This window comes from Trichomycterus rosablanca, chromosome 1 (assembly GCF_030014385.1).
Source record: "Trichomycterus rosablanca isolate fTriRos1 chromosome 1, fTriRos1.hap1, whole genome shotgun sequence".
Classification (NCBI taxonomy): domain Eukaryota; kingdom Metazoa; phylum Chordata; class Actinopteri; order Siluriformes; family Trichomycteridae; genus Trichomycterus; species Trichomycterus rosablanca.
This window is the reverse complement of record NC_085988.1, coordinates 41,606,260-41,621,405: the sequence shown is the minus strand read 5'-3', so window position 1 is coordinate 41,621,405 and position 15,146 is coordinate 41,606,260. Positions and strand designations below refer to the sequence as shown.

General features: G+C 39.1%; 7 non-coding genes across 7 annotated transcripts; 3 read left to right on the top strand and 4 right to left on the bottom strand.

Moving 5' to 3' along the window:
* Positions 1 to 377: 377 nt before the first annotated feature.
* LOC134325743 (U4 spliceosomal RNA) lies at positions 378 to 519 on the bottom strand. Its single transcript, XR_010014339.1, has one exon. It is a non-coding gene; the product is annotated as a U4 spliceosomal RNA (small nuclear RNA).
* Positions 520 to 1,175: 656 nt separating this feature from the next.
* Positions 1,176 to 1,316, top strand: LOC134325730 (U4 spliceosomal RNA). The gene has a single exon (XR_010014324.1). It is a non-coding gene; the product is annotated as a U4 spliceosomal RNA (small nuclear RNA).
* Positions 1,317 to 2,824: 1,508 nt separating this feature from the next.
* On the top strand, positions 2,825 to 2,965 carry LOC134325694 (U4 spliceosomal RNA). The gene has a single exon (XR_010014318.1). It is a non-coding gene; the product is annotated as a U4 spliceosomal RNA (small nuclear RNA).
* Positions 2,966 to 4,520: 1,555 nt separating this feature from the next.
* On the bottom strand, positions 4,521 to 4,661 carry LOC134325954 (U4 spliceosomal RNA). The gene has a single exon (XR_010014435.1). It is a non-coding gene; the product is annotated as a U4 spliceosomal RNA (small nuclear RNA).
* A 1,465-nt stretch (positions 4,662 to 6,126) lies between these two features.
* On the bottom strand, positions 6,127 to 6,267 carry LOC134325944 (U4 spliceosomal RNA). Its single transcript, XR_010014425.1, has one exon. It is a non-coding gene; the product is annotated as a U4 spliceosomal RNA (small nuclear RNA).
* A 1,440-nt stretch (positions 6,268 to 7,707) lies between these two features.
* On the bottom strand, positions 7,708 to 7,848 carry LOC134325687 (U4 spliceosomal RNA). The gene has a single exon (XR_010014317.1). It is a non-coding gene; the product is annotated as a U4 spliceosomal RNA (small nuclear RNA).
* Positions 7,849 to 8,663: 815 nt separating this feature from the next.
* On the top strand, positions 8,664 to 8,804 carry LOC134326022 (U4 spliceosomal RNA). Its single transcript, XR_010014458.1, has one exon. It is a non-coding gene; the product is annotated as a U4 spliceosomal RNA (small nuclear RNA).
* Positions 8,805 to 15,146: the final 6,342 nt, after the last annotated feature.

Genomic DNA, 15,146 nt, shown 5'->3' with positions numbered 1-15,146 from the left:
GTTCCGAAAACCCACATCATGGTTCGGGAAGATATTTTTATTGACTAATTTTCCTGTCAGAAAGGGCTGAGCAGTTTATTTTGGATTTGAGCTAATGGTAATATTAAATAATGGCATTTCTCTGCAGAACTTTTAGTGTCGTCACTTAATGATGTTTTTTAGTTTTTTTGCGCAAATCTAATGTAGCCCCAATACCCGAGACGGCATCGATACGCTGTGCTTATAATTTTGCGCGCATGCCAAAGACACCGGTTCGGAAAATGACCATATTTGTGTAGTTCAGATGGTTACCAACTTCAGCCAAATTATTCTTAGTGAGTACTCGGTAACAAGCATTCGATAAATCACTGCGTAAAATCTAGCGACTTTACACCCATCACATAAACATCTTACCATAGCCATTGCCATAGCCGACCACATTTCAAGTCGTCCAGGCGGGGTATTGGTAAAGTTTTCAACTAGCAATAATCGCGCCTCAGATAAACCTCATAAACTACGATACTGCCACTGCGCAAAGCTAACGAGATGTGGGAGGTAACAGGGGAGAGCAGCACTCATCAACATACTCTGAGACGGTAAATAAATATCACTCACTGAATAACACAAACAGTACACCCAATCATTTTACACAGCCCATTTCCCAATTTTAGTTGTGTGCATGTTGATATTTAAAAAAAAAACTGTTTTGCTAGAAGTTTTTCAGTGTGCAAACTTAAAAATCTAAGGCAACTAGCTGCTTTAATTTTTTTATTTTAACTTCAGGAGCCCAAGCAGTTGTGCCAACTTAGTTAGGTTGTTAGTTCACTCAAATCAACAACATTACAAATACTATTTGATTGTACTTGTAAAAAGGTTCTTTTAACTTAAAATATTATTTTAAGTGAACTTATAGGCTAACCAAAGAAAATAAGTTAGAATAACTACGAATTCCTGAAGTTGAGAAAACTCAAAAAAGTTAGACAGCTGGTTGCTTTTCATTTTTAAGTTGGCACACTGAAAAACTTCTAGCAAAAAAACTGGATAAAATATCAACATGCACACAACTAAAATTAGGAAATGGGCTGTGTAAAATGATTGAGTGTACTGTTTGTTTTATTCAGTGAGTGATATTTATTTACCGTCTCAGAGTATGTTGATGAGTGCTGGCTCTCCCCTGTTACCTCCCACATCTCGTCTGTTTTGCGCAGTGGCAGTATCGTAGCCTATGAGGTTTATCCGAGGCGCGATTATTGCTAGTTGAAAACTTTACCCAATTCCCCGTCTGGACGACTTGAAATGTAGTCGGCTATTGCAATTTAACGAGACTTCTAACGATGGTTAAGAAAGTTTTTGTTTTTATGGGTGTATGGTTGCTGTGTTATACGCAATAATTTATCGTATGACTTTTATCAAGTGCTCACTAAGAAGGCTTTGGCCGAATGCGCTGATGCTCTGACACAGATATGGTCATTTACGGACAGGAGCCCACGACCAAAATCTTTTAAAACCACTTTGTTGAGATACTTGAATGTGACTATGTTCCGAACAGTAGTCTAGCAAGAATGGATCGAAGCACAAGTGCACTTTGAATCGCTTATTTACAGAAATAATGTGGCGCAAAGGATGGGTTCTGCAACACAGCCAGTAAATGACGAGTAAACAATGTTGTGAGAAGTTATTTAAATAAAGTGACAAAAACTAGAAAACAAACAAATAAGGCTTATGCGACAATGTTGCACTGAAAAAAGTTTCTGAACTTGATCCAAAAGTCAATAATGACGCATTGGAGATAAATGAATGAAGAAGAATGCCTTTTAAAACACAATAAATGTACAGAAATGTTCATGAAAAGTTCTGCAGAGAAACACCGTTATTATCAAACACCTGCAATAAAGTGACGACACTAAAAGGTCTGCAGAGAAAAGCCATTATTTATTATAGCTAGGGCTGTCGTTAACTGCGCTAATTAACGCGATGAACGCGTTAAGATTTAAATTGCGATCAAAAAATGTAATCGAGATTAAAAAAATTTAACAAACTATTTGTATTGGGCTGTTTGTGCCACATAAATATGTGTCTCTGTGGTAATTCGCACTGCTTTAACACAGCAACATTGTGTTTATACTGTATAACCATAACACAGGCACGACAGGTGTCGTGAGTTACAAATGACTCGAGCTGCTACATATTGCGAAATATCGGGTATTTAAAATAATCATTTTCAAAAAGCGTGAGAAATCATCACTAGATAAAATTACAGTTATTAATTGACGCTTTAATATCATCTCTGGTCAGAGCACGCATTTGTATCGTCGGGCGTCTGAGCGCACGGATACGCGTTACAAGCTAAATGAGCTCAGACTTTATTACCTAACTTTATTTCAGAGAAATTTGGATGGAAAGCGAATGAACTGTACACGGAACATTACAAACACTGCTGTTAAATGGATCACAATGGACTGTTTAAAAACGCTGTCTCACTGCATAAAAGCACTCACCTCACTGCCCCTAACCTATAAGTTCACTCAAAATAATATTTTAAGTTAAAACAACTTCTTTTTACAAGTACAATCAAATGGTAATTGTAAATTTGTCAAACTTTAGGTAGTGATTTAAGTGAACTAACAACCTAACTAAGTTGGCATAACTGCTTTTTTAAGTTTGCACACTAAAAAACTTCTAGCAAAAAAACTTTTTTTAAATATGCACACAACTAAAATTGGGAAATGGGCTGTGTAAAATGATTGGGTGTACTGTTTGTGTTACTCAGTGAGTGATATTCATTTACCGTCTCAGAGTATGTTGATGAGTGCTGGCTCTCCCCTGTTGCCTCCCATGTCTCGTTAGCTTTGCGCAGTGGCAGTATCGTAGCCTATGAGGTTTATCCGAGGTGCGATTGTTGCTAGTTGAAAACTTTACCCAATACCCCGCCTGGACGACTTGAAATATAGTCGGCTATGGCAATTTTTGCCAGTCTCTAACGAGACTTATAACGATGGTTAAGAAAGTTTTTGATCTGATGACTGTAAGGTCGCTATATTTTACGCGGTAACTTCTCTAAAGACTTTTGTCATGAACTCACTAAAAAGAATTTCGCTTAAGTCAGTGACGCTATGAACTACAAAAATTTGATCATTTTACGAACAGGAGCCCAATCTGACAAGAAAATTTGTCAATAAAAATATCTACCCGAATCACGTTGTGGGTTTTAATATTCTAATGTTTTTGACTAACTCCGATCAAGCCTTAACACTGAATAACTGAGGCTCAAGGGCCCAACAGTGGCAGCCTGGCAGTGGTGGGGCTTGAACCTGCAACTTTAAACTTTGTTACTAGTCCAGTAACCGTTAGACTACATGGACACATTGCCACCATGATGGGCAGCCATTTCTATAATTGCAGGTTGACCAGTTATGTTGAGACCTCTTCTCCACCTCTTAGTGAGAGTGAACCCAGCTTCATCCAAATATAAACATTCATGGGAACTCTTCATGAGTTTTAGTTTAAATGTGACACATCAAGACAGACCTCATGTCGTTGTATACATGTGCAGCTTTACACAGAATACAGTATTTGATAGTGGTGGGTTTATAAAATCGATTTTTCGATTCGAATCGATCTTTATTTGAACGATCCGATATCGATTCATATAAACGCGAGATCGATCTTTTAAATAAGGCCTTTTTTACGGTGCGCACGGAAATCTGTTACCCCCTTTAATTTCGCGTGACCAGCCAGTGTTTTTTCATGCAACGAGATCTGACCTGCACATCAGTTTAGCATGGCAGAAGCTCAAGTTAAGACCACTACACAACTTTTTGCACTGATTTTCGCTCGGCGACTGGTCGGTGCTGGATTCGGGAGGAACTCGGTGTTCGCTCTGCGATCAAAACTCGGCTCTCAATCAATGTGAGAAACAGCGAGGGGAAACACAGGGGAGAGGTTGTAAACAGGTGGTGGAGCGCAATATAGTTTCTATCAGGATACATCAGCACACACGAGTTTTACAGTATTTCTGACCTGATCGTTCTCTACAAAACAAAATATTTATTAACCTCGAACTCAACCTCAACTCACTATATCTATATCACTATACAACTCGTTCACTAGAAATGGTTCATATTATGAGCGCCTGTTTTCAGTGGCAGGGTTATGAACAGGAAAAGATCCTCCCTTTGGACAGAAAATGTGAACAGACTCATTTTAAATAACTGGCTGAAAGATGGGTAGCTGTTAACAACTCTGTACGTATAGACATTAGCTGGCTTTCTAAAAATAATATTGATTTAACATTTTTATCATAATTTTATAAATGTTTTTATTGGTAAACATGTTCTTGCAATTATATATGTGCATAACTGTTCAAATTTTGTTTAGATATTAGTCTGCGATTAATTGCGATTAATCTCAATTAAAAAAAAATAATAATAATGGCGTGACAGCCCTAAATATAACCATTAGCTTAAAACCAAAACAAACTGCTCAGTTTATTGCGATCTTACATACATCAACTCGATATCCTATTTAACCATGGTTAGAAGTCTCGTTAGAGACTGACAAAAATTGCCATAGCCGACTATATTTCAAGTCGTCCAGGCGGGGTATTGGGTAAAGTTTTCAACTAGCAATAATCGCGCCTCGGATAAACCTCATAGGCTACGATACTGCCACTGCGCAAAGCTAACGAGACATGGGAGGTAACAGGGGAGAGCCAGCACTCATCAACATACTCTGAGACGGTAAATAAATATCACTCACTGAATAACACAAACAGTACACCCAATCATTTTACACAGCCCATTTCTCAATTTTAGTTGTGTGCATGTTGATATTTAAACCAGATTTTTTGCTAGAAGTTTTTCAGTGTTAAGTCTGGATCAGGGATAGTCAAAAGTATTAGAATATTAAAACCCACAACATGATTCGGGTAGATATTTTCATTGACTAATTTGCTTGTCAAAAAGGGCTGAGCAGTTTGTTTTGGATTTGAGCTAATGGTAATATTAAATAATGGCATTTCTCTGCAGAACTTTTAGTGTCGTCACTTTATTGCAGGTGTTTGATAATATATGTGTAAAATAACGGTGTTTCTCTGCAGAACTTTTCATGAACATTTCTGTACATTGATGGTGTTTTAAAAGATATTCTCCTTCATTCATTTACTTCCAATGCGTCATTATTTACTTTTGGATCAAGTTCAGAAACTTTTTTCAGTGCAACATTGTCGCCTAAGCTTTATTTGTTCAGCATTACAGCGTTTATATATATAAATATATATAAACATGTATATATACTGTACATATCCATGCGTATTGCAATACAAGTGGAACTTCAGCTTACCTATTCACTATAAACACAATTCAGACTCCTTCTAATGAAACCCTAACAGCAACCTCGCCCCTCCTGTTCAATCATCTCACCAAAACAGCGTTTGAGACATTTCCAAAGAAAACTGCCGTCTAAGTTTCATGTGTTTTTGATGAAAGCAATATTTAGTTTGTTTTCACGTTTTTGTCACTTTACTTAAATAACTTCTCACCCACTTTAACATTGTTTACTCGTCATTTACTGGCTGTGTTACAGAACCCATCCTTTGCGCCACATTATTTCTGTAAATAAGCGATTCAAAGTGCACTTGTGCTTCGATCCATTCTTGCTAGACTACTGTTCGGAACATAGTCACATTCAAGTATCTCAACAAAGTGATTTTAAGGGATTATGGTCGTGGGCTTCACAGTGGCAACTTGACTGTAGTGGGGATTGAACCAACAACCTTCTGATCACCAGTCCAGCACCTAAACCCTTGAGCTAACACAACAACACACTCTTTTAAGGCAAAACAATCACGTGACGGATCAGACAACATTTAAATTGCATGCTTTAAAAGTATTTTTTTAGTTTTTTTGCGCAAATATCATGTAGCCCCATTAGCCGAGACGGCATCGGTACGCTGTGCTTATAATTATTGCGCGCATGCCAAAGACATCGGTTCGGAAAATGATCAAATTTGTGTAGTTCAAAGCGTCACCGACTTCAGCCAAATTCTTCTTAGTGAGTACTCGGTAACAAGCATTCGATAAATCAGTGCGTAACATCTAGCGATCTTACACCCATCAGATAAATATCTTACTTAACCATGAATAGAAGTCTCGTTAGAGACTGACAAAAATTGCCATAGCCGACTATATTTCAAGTCGTCCAGGCGGGGTATTGGGTAAAGTTTTCAACTAGCAATAATCGCGCCTCGGATAAACCTCATAGGCTACGATACTGCCACTGCGCAAAGCTAACGAGATGTGGGAGGTAACAGGGGAGAGCAGCACTCATCAACATACTCTGAGACGGTAAATAAATATCACTCACTGAATAACACAAACAGTACACCCAATCATTTTACACAGCCTATTTCCCAATTTTAGTTGTGTGCATGTTGATATTTAAACCAGATATTTTGCTAGAAGTTTTTCAGTGTTAAGTCTGGACCAGGGATAGTCAAAAGTATTAGAATATTAAAACCCACAACATGATTCGGGTAGATATTTTCACTGACATTTGCTTGTCAGAAAGGGCTGAGCAGTTGGTTTTGGATTTGAGCTAATGGTAATATTAAATAATGGCATTTCTCTGCAGAACTTTTAGTGTCGTCACTTTATTGCAGGTGTTTGATAATATATGTGTAAAATAACGGTATTTCTCTGCAGAACTTTTCATGAACATTTCTGTACATTGATGGGGTTTTAAAAGATATTCTCCTTCATTCATTTACCTCCAATGCGTCATTATTTACTTTTGGATCAAGTTCAGAAACTTTTTTCAGTGCAACATTGTCGCCTAAGCTTTATTTGTTCAGCATTACAGCGTTTATATATATAAATATATATAAACATGTATATACACTTACATATCCATGCGTATTGCAATACAAGTGGAACTTCAGCTTACCTATTCACTATAAACACAATTCAGACTCCTTCTAATGAACCCCTAACAGCAACCCCGCCCCTCCTGTTCAATCATCTCACCAAAACAGCGTTTGAGACATTTCCAAAGAAATCTGCCGTCTAAGTTTCATGTGTTTTTGATGAAAGCAATATTTTGTTTGTTTTCACGTTTTTGTCACTTTACTTAAATAACTTCTCACCCACTTTAACATTGTTTACTCGTCATTTACTGGCTGTGTTACAGAACACATCCTTTGCGCCACATTATTTCTGTAAATAAGCGATTCAAAGTGCACTTGTGCTTCGATCCATTCTTGCTAGACTACTGTTTGGAACATAGTCACATTCAAGTATCTCAACAAAGTGATTTTAAGGGATTTTGGTCGTGGGCTTCACAGTGGCAACTTGACTGTAGTGGGGATTGAACCAACAACCTTCTGATCACCAGTCTAGCACCTAAACCCCTGAGCTAACACAACAACACACTCTTTTAAGGCAAAACAACATTTAAATTGCATGCTTTAAAAGTTTTTTTTTAGTTTTTTTGCGCAAATATAATGTAGCCCCATTAGCCGAGACGGCATCGGTACGCTGTGCTTATAATTTTACGCGCATGCCAAAGACACCGGTTGGAAAAATGATCATATTTGTGTAGTTCAAAGCGTCACCGACTTCAGCCAAATTCTTCTTAGTGAGTACTCGGTAACAAGCATTCGATAAATCACTGCGTAAAATCTAGCGACCTTACACCCATCAGATAAACACCTTACTTAACCATGAGTAGAAATCTCGTTAGAGACTGACAAAAATTGTCATAGCCGACTATATTTCAAGTCGTCCAGGCGGGGTATTGGGTAAAGTTTTCAACTAGCAATAATCGCGCCTCGGATAAACCTCATAGGCTACGATACTGCCACTGCGCAAAGCTAACGAGACGTGGGAGGTAACAGGGGAGAGCCAGCACTCATCAACATACTCTGAGACGGTAAATAAATATCACTCACTGAATAACACAAACATTTTACATTTTACATTTTACATTTTCAGCATTTAGCAGACGCCTTTATCCAAAGCGACTTACACAATGAGCAATTGAGGGTTAAGGGCCTTGCTCAGGGACCCAACAGTGGCAACTTGGTGGTGGTGGCGCTTGAACCGGTGACCTTCTGTTTACTAGTCCAGTACCTTAACCACTGAGCTATCACTGGCCTATCACAAACAGTACACCCAATCATTTTACACAGCCCATTTCTCAATTTTAGTTGTGTGCATGATGATATTTAAACCAGCTTTTTTGCTAGAAGTTTTTCAGTGCCAACTTAAAAATGAAAAGCAACCAGCTGCCTAACTTTTTTGAGTTTTCTCAACTTCAGGCATTCGTAAATATTCTAACTTATTTTCTTTGATTAACCTATAAGTTCACTCAAAATAATATTTTAAGTTAAAAAATCTTCTTTTTACAAGTACAATCAAATGGTAATTGTAATTTTGTTAAACTTTAGGTAGTGATTTGAGTGAACTAACAACCTAACTAAGTTGGCATAACTGCTTTTTTAAGTTTGCACACTAAAAAACTTCTAGCAAAAAAACTTTTTTTAAATATGCACACAACTAAAATTGGGAAATGGGCTGTGTAAAATGATTGGGTGTACTGTTTGTGTTACTCAGTGAGTGATATTCATTTACCGTCTCAGAGTATGTTGATGAGTGCTGGCTCTCCCCTGTTGCCTCCCATGTCTCGTTAGCTTTGCGCAGTGGCAGTATCGTAGCCTATGAGGTTTATCCGAGGCGCGATTATTGCTAGTTGAAAACTTTACCCAATACCCCGCCTGGACGACTTGAAATATAGTCGGCTATGGCAATTTTTGCCAGTCTCTAACGAGACTTATAACGATGGTTAAGAAAGTTTTTGATCTGATGACTGTAAGGTCACTATATTTCACACGGTAACTTGTCTAATGACTTTTGTCATGAACTCACTAAAAAGTATTTCGCTTAAGTCAGTGACACTATGAATTACAAAAATTTGATCATTTTATGAACAGGAGCCCAATCTGACAAGAAAATGAGTCAATAAAAATATCTACCCGAATCACGTTGTGGGTTTTAATATTCTAATGTTTTTGACTAACTCTGATCAAGCCTTAACACTGAATAACTGGGGCCTTGCTCAAGGGCCCAACAGTGGCAGCCTGGCAGTGGTGGGGCTTGAACCTGCAACTTTAAACTTTGTTACTAGTCCAGTAACCGTTAGACTACATGGACACATTGCCACCATGATGGGCAGCCATTTCTATAATTGCAGGTTGACCAGTTATGTTGAGACCTCTTCTCCACCTCTTAGTGAGAGTGAACCCAGCTTCATCCAAATATAAACATTCATGGGAACTCTTCATGAGTTTTACTTTAAATGTGACACATCAAGACAGACCTCATGTCGTTGTATACATGTGCAGCTTTACACAGAATACAGTATTTGATAGGGGTGGGTTTATAAAATCGATTTTTCGATTCGAATCGATCTTTATTTGAACGATCCGATATCGATTCATATAAACGTGAGATCGATCTTTTAAATAAGGCCTTTTTTTACGGTGTGAGGTGTATTTTATATACAAGATATTTATTCATTTGTGTATTTTATTCATATGTGCATTGTTAGGGAACACAAATCTGTAGAAGGCACCATTTATCATGGCCTTCGTCTGGTGTTTAAGGGTCTCATGGTGTTGGGGTCACTAGGCTTGGATGGATCTATGTGGGTTTATGTAAAAGAGAGACCATACTATGAACAAAGTCTGTCTCATGAGAGGCCCATATAGGTATGTCCCCACATCTGGAATGCATCTATGTGAGGCTCTGTTTGGGGAAAGCTTTTCAAGAACTGTAAGGATCTCCTGGTGAAGTTGGAAGTTGGGAGCCAAGGCCTCTATAGACCACGTGTCCAGCTTCCATTCTTTGTGTTTGAAAGCTATTGAAAACAGATGTTCTCCTGTATGTAAATCCTGAGTATATAAGGAGAGGAGTAAAGGAGAGAGCGAGAGCTAGCACAAATTGGCTTCCTCCTCTCCCGATCAGCTTGGGTGTTTGGATTGATACTGTTTTGGTTAAAATAAATAATTTGCTTGTAAACCCAGAACAGTGTCGACGGAGTCATTTCTTCATTCCTCGTCTATACCTCAGGAAGACACCTCAAACATGGCGACGAGGATGGGATCCTGATGTGGCTACTACACTGCTGATGACATAACGACTGATCCGGTGAGGACAGTTAATGTTAATTAGTTAATAATAAGTAATGAGCTCTCTTGGTAGATTAAATAGTTAAATAACTCATGAGCCTCAGAAGTAAGAGGACATTGTGTAGTTAAAATAAATAAACTCCCAAAGAGAGACATAGTGCTTTTATGAATGGAGAGATATTATTAGAGTGGAAACTAGATGTTTTATTGAAGAAGTATAGGGTGATATTATGGCGTAGTGTTTAAATGTGGACAACATTCGTTGTAGAAGAAGGGATTGACATATAACTTGCGTAAGGCATGTGTGTGTGTGTGTGAGAACAGAAAGGTGGGGGCTAATATGGCGTTCCCCTGTGTGAGTGAAGAACAGTGTGTGTGTGTGTGAGAAAGAGAGGCAGTACCACACGGTTAAGAATAAGGAAATCAAGTGGTATGGAGATCTGTCAATCATAGTGATTGGAGGGAGTCGTCTAGTGTGAGGTTGAGTGTAATATGAGTAATGATGGAAACTAGATGGTGCTAAGTGTGGTAAAGAGAGGTTTTTGTTACAATCAAGAGGAAGTAGAGAAAATAAAATGCATGTAATTGAGACTTGTAGTTCAAGGAGTAAAATTAATTGTAAAAGAGTTTAAGATGACCTAATTAAGCAGGAGTTAATTTAAGGAGGAAAAAAGGTGTGTAACTGCAATGCTTAGCTGTTGTGTGTGTAAAAGGTAACCCGAATGCAAATGCTCGAGTGTGTAAAAGTTTATCGAAGTGAAGGAAAAAACCTGAGCAAAGTTGTGAATTAATAGAGTGCTGTTTGGTAAAAGACTTTATAAAATTTGCCATGTTTTCCGATTCTTGTGTGATTTCATGTGAGACGACTACAAAGTGGGTTTCTGTGAGCAGAGGAGAAGGAGGGGTGATTCTCCCCTTGTGTGCGCAGATAAGGAGTGGAGGTGCTGTTGTTCAATAAGGACTGAAGTGTGTTGGCATCATTCATCTAATCAGGCCAGTGTTCCTGTTTATTTGTTCACAAACTCTGTTATCCAATACCTGTATTCTAAGTGTATTTTTACAATTATTATTATTAGTACAAACTTGGTCTGATTTTACAATATAGGCTATTTTTTAATTTACATCTATTTGTTTATACAAGAGTATGTGCATTTGTTTACACTAAATGATATAGTTTTAGAGAGAAAAGGCTTGGCAACAGACTGATCGTTCATAGGAATATACTAAACTTTGATTGCTAATGTGAGCTTTATTGTCTGTGCATGATTTCTGATCTGAGCTGTGTTGGGGTTTTGATATTGAGACTATTTGTTGGTTTGAGTTGAATGAATATGCGAATTGGTGATAAATAGGTGATTGTTTGTTGCAAATAGGAATATATTTGATGATAGTTGGTCCCTTGTGGGAGTGTGTGATTTTTGAGTTTCATATGGGACAGGACTTTCTTTTATTTGGGGGATTAATTGAGTGAGATTTTGCTTACAATTTGATAGATTCTTTGGGTGTTTGGTTATTATAATAGGGGATACTTAGTGTTGTGTGGATGGTTGTCACCTTTGGAGTTGGCAAATTCATTTTATGTTTTACTGACTGTGTCAAATCAGTTGCTTAGGAAAATAAAGGAGTGGTAATTGAAATAGTTTTAAGTAGTTATAGTGATTAGTCTAATTTTTTCAATAAGGGTACATAAGGAAGTCATTACAATGTCGGAGAAGGACGTTAAAATTGCGAAGGTTATTACTCCTGTTGATGTGATACAGAAGAATAACTCTTTAGTTAAAGGCATCCCAAAGATGATGGAGAAGTGGAATAAGCGTTGGCCTGAGATTAACCAACCTTGGCCATTGGAGGGAACGTTTAATCCAGATGTAATTAATACAATGCAGGTGCTTGTGTCTACATATAAAGCTGATCAAAAAGGTGAAAAACGTAAAGAAAAAAGACAAGAGGAGCTTGGCATTCTCCAGTTGTTTGAGAATGAAGGGCAGAAGCGGATGAGAGCTGCAAAAGAGAAGAGAGATAGAGGTGCAGAAGAAATAGAAAAAAGCACAAAAGAAATAGAAAAACGAATGGCGGAAATCAATGTGCCTTTTTCACATGTGGACTCAGTAAAGAAACCCCCTCCCTATCAGAAGAATGTGAAGTTTGAGGAGGTTTATCCCCAGCTCCCAGTGATCAGTCAGGAGGGCAATTATCAAATCAGAAATGAGGATGATCGAATAATAGAAATGGGACAAGCGGAAATGACCATAAAGATGTACCCAAGTTCTAAAAGTAAGAAGAAGACGACATCTTTGAAAACTAAGGGTGAGCTGAGGATCAGGAGGATGGAATTTGAAGATGATGAAGATCGAAGTGATCTGGAAGAGGTCATGGGAGGATATGACCCTGCAGTCAGGAAGATATTGGCTAAAGCGGAAAAGAGAGGAAATAAAACAAGGAGGAGAGAAGACTCAGGAGATGAAAGCTCTAAGGAGAGTGAAAATGGAGATAGCGATGGTGATTTAGATGGTCCTATGTATTCAAGAGGGTTTTTTCCTGCAACGTCCAGCACCAGAATTGAGGACAAACAGAAGGTTTTAAGAAAGGTGGGAAAAAGTATAGATCAATGTCTTTCACGCTTGGAAGAATCTACTAGCCCGGAAGGCCGGAAAGAGCTGGAGGAGCAATTAAGGGAATTGCAGATACAGAAGAAAGAATTGCAGAAAGAAGACTCCAAACAAGTGGACAGAAAGTATGTGTTGCGTTCAAGAAAAGGGAAGTCACTGGAGAAGATGTGTCCAGTGGTCATCCGAGGACAGAGTTTGGAGTATAAGCCTTGGCAGAATACAGATATGTCAGATATACTTGAGAAGTTGCCTACTCTTCAGGATGGAGCCCATCCTTGGATTTCAAAGCTGGAAGAGATTATGGTGGGGACACAATCGGCTATAGGAGATATTAAGAGACTTTTAGCTAATCTCCTTGGGGTTCCAGCCATGGAGGAGCTTCTACAGAAAGCAGGGCTTAATCGATATGTGGGGACTGCTGTGAATGACCCGGAGCTGTTTTCTGCGAATAGAGGTCGAGTGTGGAGAGCACTAAGAGATACGTTTCCGACAAATGTGCATCCAGATAATATTCTCATTGAGCCATTGGGCCAGGAAGAAAACCCGAGGGCATATGTCTCGAGAGCCCATCAAGTGTGGAGAAATGTAACAGGAAATTATCCGGACTTGAATCGAATGGAGCAGTCAATTTTGCGAGCTAAAATACAAAAGGGGCTGCCTTTGCCAGTGAGGAGTAAGCTAGCAGAGGTGGTTGGTCTTGGAAGCATGGAAAAGGGTGTCTATGCAGATCATATAGCCCACCAGGTGGAGCTGTATAGGAAGAAGGAGCATGATCAGAAAGAGCAGGACCAAGAAACCCTCAGAAAACTTAATCAAATACAATTGGTGGATAATAAGAAGAAGGAGAAGAAGCAGGCTGTGGTTATACAGAGTCAGTCTCAGCAAAATCCACCTTTGCCACAAGTACAGCCGAGTCAGGCTCAGCCTCAACCATCTCAGTCATCATCAGTGGTTCCAGTTGTTTCTTATCCACAGCCATTGTTTGGTCAAGTGCAGACCTGGAGAGGAAGAGGTCGTGGAAACATAGGAAGAGGAGGAAGATTTAATCCGTATTTCCAACAGTCTTCGGAAGTGTGCTTTAATTGTGGACAGTTTGGTCACTTTGCCAGGGAGTGCAACAGGCCAGGAGGAAATTTCAGAGGAGGAATTTTCAGAGGAAGAAATTTCCGAAGAGGAGGATTTAGGGGCCAGCCGAGGACTTCTGAGGGACCTGTGAACCCTTACAGGGGCCCGGAGCAAGGATTCTAGAGGTGCCCAGAGGACCCAAAAGGGGGGTGTCAGCTGGTAGCATCAGGGTCGGAGAAAGATCCAACAATAGAGGTGAAAGTAAATAATAGACCTTTGGAAATGATGGCGGATAGTGGAGCGGCTTTCACCTGTATTCGACCTGAAGATGCTATACATCTCCCTATGTCTAATCAATGGATTAGGACAATTGGGTTTGAGGGAATAAAACAGCTGATACCTCTCACGAAACCGATTGAGCTTTGTTATAAAAATCTGAAGACTACAATACCTATATTGGTATCAGAACATACACCTATTGCACTTTTGGGAAGAGATGCTTTGTGTAGATTGAACTGTACGATAAAGTGTACACCTGACGGCTGTCTGGTGGAGGTGCCAAATGATGTGGTGCACCAATTGTTGACGTCAGTGGAGACTGAGGTCTCTTCAGTATTTTGGATTGGAAATCTTGGTGCAGAATTTTCGAAGCCCGCCAAGTTGTGGGAGAAGTTTATTGTAGCAAACATGCCTGATGCGAAGCTCCCGGAGTATCCATATCACTGTACACTTAAGTATTTCAAGGATGCTGCCCAATCGAATTCAGAGGAATGGTTGAGTCATCAACCGAAGCAAGTTCAACTTTGTTCGTGCTGCATAGTTTTGGGACCACAAGGGGCAGCTATGAAGATAGATAGAGATGATTATTTGTCCAAGGAGTTTGATATTGAAAAGAGTGTCCCACATGTGACTTTGTTGGTGTCTGAAGAGTATGAGCAGAAGCATATAGGAGAAATGATGGTGCAAGCAGAGGAAGCTGTTTTTCTACCGATGAAGGAGAATCTTGCAATTTGGAGAAGCGAGGACCAGCGATTTATTAAGATTATGATTTCTGCTCAAGGGCAGGGACAGCCACAAACTGTGCGGATGACGCATGAGTCCATTTGCAGTGCTAAGATGGATGGAAACTCTATGAGGGAAGAGATGTTGCAACAAGTTCCAGGATGTTTATGGTCTCAGCATAGTGCTGATATTGGACTGGTGAAGTCAGCTCAACCAGTGAAAGTTGAACTACGACCAGGAGTCAAACTTCCTTGGAAGAACCAGTATCCATTGAAAGAAGAGGCAATTCGAGGGATTGGACCACAAAT